Genomic DNA, 4,308 nt, shown 5'->3' with positions numbered 1-4,308 from the left:
CATTTGAACCAGCGTTCTGCCGCCTTATAGCGGTTAAGTAGTATACTTTAAAGCTAGTTATGGTGTTGCCGGCCGGCACATAACCTCCTATACTGTACCAGTATTCTTCAGTATAACAGATACTGTAAGAAGAAAACTAGAGTATGGGTTTTGGTACAGCACTGTGTGTTCTAACACTTTTGTGTTTTCTTGCAAGTCCTTTGCTGGTGCCCTACAGATAGGAAAGTGAGTTCTTTCCTGTCTATTATCCAGGATTTTAAAATCATTGCTTAGGTGTGAGCTCCACCTGTTTCCTCTGGAAACTTTGCATTGGTTACTCTAGAAGAGATTAACCATTTGATTTTATTATCTGGATGGCTGCAACAATGGGTTGTGAGGGAAACACAAGTGTGTGTCTTTCCTTTCTGAATTGTTATGCTATACTATGTATATCCAGTGATACATAGTTCACTTGATACTCATGGAAATTTCTTCTCTTTACAGGAGGACCTTCCGAAGTGCGGAAATGTTTTCTGCAACGTCCGCAGCAAGAATCTCTGCGGACATGAGTTTTGTAGGAGACACGCAGCATGCGCTGTCTCCAAGGATGATCTCCAGTATTGGGACCCTCAGGTAAGTACTGTGTGCACTAACCTGATTACTGAGGCCTTTGATTCCCCTAGGACGGCGGAATCAAGGGATATAGCAAGGGAGAAGCTTCGTACCTGGGTAAGGAGCTTCCAAAAGAACACCTCTGGCCCTTATCTTCCAAGTGAGAAGATGAGGGCGTATCTTTTCCCTAAGGCATCAGCTGATGCTGTGATTCCCCAGCCTCAAGAGGAGATCCCCCAAAGTCAGATCCAGGTGGATGCTGAAGTCGCGGTCGCGATGCAAGACATCCAGTTAGATGACAGGATGTCTGACGTGGACGAGCGTTTGGATGAAGACCTCCTGGCAGAAGGCCAGGATGAAGTTCAAGCCCCGGACGTCGTAGAGGAAGAGGTCGACGAGGTGTCGGCTACTCCAGTTCAGTTTCCGGAGCCTATTCCCTCAACATTGGCCGGCCTCCCAGTAGAGCTGGGACAGGCCCTCTCTTCTATTGTTGGAATGATCCAACAAATGCAGAAGGAGAATCAGGAGAAGGCGGCTGCAATGGAACTGCGGATGCAGAGCCTTGCAGAATCACATGGGCCCCAGAAAAGGCTCAATGTGAAAGACCTTCCCTTGTGCTCAGATGCTAAACCATGTGTCCGGCTGAGGAAGGAACCAGCTTCAAAGGAGGAGACAGAGCCGAAGGGGGTCATAGTGATGGACCATACTAAGGCTCAAGCTCTACTTTCATCCTCGTTGAAAGAGAGGGGCTTCTCTAACTCAAAAGTAGCTGCATTGAGCAAGAAGCTCCCTTCCTTTGTGTCCTCTCCTGCTAGAGCCTTCCCCTTTTTACAGAAAGGGTTTGCGGCTGTACTAAAAGCAGTCGAGGCCGACAAGCCTTGCCCCTCCCTGAAGGAGTGTAAACCCTTGTCGCTGGCCCTACCTATGGACCACAAAGACTGGAAGGACGTCCATCTTACGTTCTCAGTTGGGAAGTGGGAGGCTGATATCGCCGGACGTCAGTTCGGCGAGGACCTCCCTAAGCTGTCTGACTTTCTCTTGCAGATAGAGTTCTAGACAAAAGAAAGACTGGCTGCCTCAATGTCTCTTCAGACTACTCTTGAGACGATGGCAAGTGACCCCAAGGTCCATGAAATGTTCATGGTGGTGGCCAAGACTCATCTGGCCACAGTGACGAAGGACCTTTATGGCTTCGTCAAGGCGAGGAGAGCTTGTAGGGAGTTCGTGTTCACCTCGGCTACGGTGAGGCACGAGCCAAGGAAACTAATCTCCTCCAACATTTGGGGCAAAGACCTTTTCCCTACCGATTTGGTCAAAGAAGTAGTTGATAAGGCCGCCTTGGAGAATAGAAACCTTCTCCAGAAGTGGGGCCTGGCTATCAAAAGAAAGTCTTCCCCGGATGAAGGTCCTCAATCAAAGAGGAAGACTATGAGGACTAGGCTACCGTCTCGGCCAGCCAAGCCTTTTAGACAGCAACAGCAACTGCAATTGCCATTGCCTCCAGTGCCCCAGATCGTGGCACAAACCCCGACCACTTTTCAATGGGTACCCCAGGCCGTGTCGACACAGTCCACGGCATTCACCCCATCGTTCGAAGGGCAGTCTACTTCCTTTCGAGCAAAGCCTAGAGGGGCAGCCAGAGGCTCATCTGGGCGCCCCTCAAGGGGAAGGGGATTCAGGGGTGGTCGTGGTCAGGGAGGCAAGACCTCGGGACGGCAGTCCAAGTGGGATGATACCGGTAGGAGGGAGACTTCTGAAATTTCGGGATCGGTGGACCTTCGATCCCTGGGCCCACAGCCTACTCAAGAATGGACTTGGCTGGAGCTGGTACAGCACTCCACCCCCGGGCCTTCGGGTTTTCCAACACTCCACCCCCGTTCTGGAGGAGTACGTTCAAGAACTGTTGGAGAAAAATGTGATCCGAAAGGTGAAGTCCATCAAATTCCAAGGGAGGCTGTTTTGTGTTCCCAAGAAAGACTCGGAAAAGCTCAGAGTCATTCTGGACTTGTCGCCACTCAACAAGTTCATAGTGTATTACAAATTCAAGATGCTAACACTGCAACACATAAGGACCTTACTGCCCAAGAGGGCATATTCCGTCTCTATAGACCTGTCAGACGCCTATTGGCACATTCCAATCAACCGTCGACTCTCCCCCTACCTAGGGTTCAGGCTACAACGAAGACTATACGCCTTCAGAGCCATGCCATTCGGGCTAAACATAGCCCCAAGGATTTTTACGAAGCTTGCGAGCGTAGCTCTCAAACAATTACGCCTAAAGGGAATTCAGGTAGTAGCCTACCTGGACGACTGGTTGGTGTGGGCAGCATCCGAGACAGAATGCTTGCAAGCTTCCAGTCAAGTGATCTAGTTCCTACAGTACCTAGGTTTCAAGATCAACAGAAAAAAGTCTCAACTTTCTCCATCTCTAAAGTTCCAGTGGCTGGGAATCCACTGGGACCTTTTGTCACACCGTTTCTCCATCCCGGCGAAGAAAAGGAAGGAGATAGCGGGTTCTGTCAAGAGACTTCTAGATTCCGAAAGGATATCAAGACGCGAACAAGAGAGGGTACTGAGCTCTCTCCAGTTTGCTTCGGTGACAGACCCAGTGCTAAGAGCACAGCTAAAGGATGCAACCGGAGTCTGGAGAACTTATGCATCAATCGTGCGAAGAGATCTGAGAAGACCAGTTCCGCTTCGGCTACGTACTCTTCTCAGACCTTGGTCCCAAGCCAGACTTCTAAAGAAGTCGATTCTTCTTCAGCCACCTCCCCCGTCGGTGATGATTCATTCAGACGCCTCGATGGAGGGATGGGGAGGTCACTCTCATCGGAAAAGAGTCCAGGGGACTTGGTCCAAGCTATTCAAGACCTTTCACATAAACTTTCTAGAAGCTATGGCAGTGCTCCTTACCTTAAAGAAAATTTCCCCGCGTCACTCGATCCACATAAGGTTGGTGATAGACAGCGAGGTAGTTGTGAGATGCTTGAATCAACAAGGATCGAGGTCACCACCTCTCAACCTGGTGATGTTGGCCATCTTCCGATTTGCGGAAAAGAAGAAGTGGTACCTGTCGGTAGTTCACCTTCAAGGAGTCCGCAATGTGACAGTGGACGCTCTATCCAGGTTCACACCGATAGAGTTGGAATGATCCTTAGACGCAGGATCATTCTCCTTCATTCTGAATCAAGTCCCAGAACTGCAGATAGACCTCTTTGCCACGAAAGACAACAAGAAGTTGCCCCTGTACGTGTCCCCGTACGAGGACCCCTTAGCGGAAGCAGTGGACGTGATGTCCCTCAACTGGAACAGAGGGTCCAGGATTTATCTGTTCCCTCCTCACAACCTTCTGTTGAGGGTCCTAAACAAACTGAGATCCTTCAAGGGGGTAGCGGCAATAGTAGCCCACAAGTGGCCAAACAGCGTGTGGTTCCCCCTGGCATTGGAACTACAGCTGAAGTTTGTACCGCTACCAGATCCAGTTCTGACCCAGCGAGTCCAGAAGTCGACTGTCTGCGCTTCATTACAGAAAACCCGGACCCTGCAGCTCATGATTTTCTCTCCCTAGCGGTGAGAAAGCGTTTCGGGTTTTCGAAAGCCAGCATAGACTTCCTAGAGGAATATAAGTGCAAATCTACAAGAAGGCAATATGAGTCATCTTGGAGAAAATGGGTGGCCTTTGTCAAGGCGAAGAATCCGCAGGAGATCTCGACAGAC

This window comes from Palaemon carinicauda, chromosome 6 (genome assembly GCF_036898095.1).
Source record: "Palaemon carinicauda isolate YSFRI2023 chromosome 6, ASM3689809v2, whole genome shotgun sequence".
In the NCBI taxonomy this organism is placed as follows: domain Eukaryota; kingdom Metazoa; phylum Arthropoda; class Malacostraca; order Decapoda; family Palaemonidae; genus Palaemon; species Palaemon carinicauda.
Note: the sequence above shows the minus strand (reverse complement) of the source record.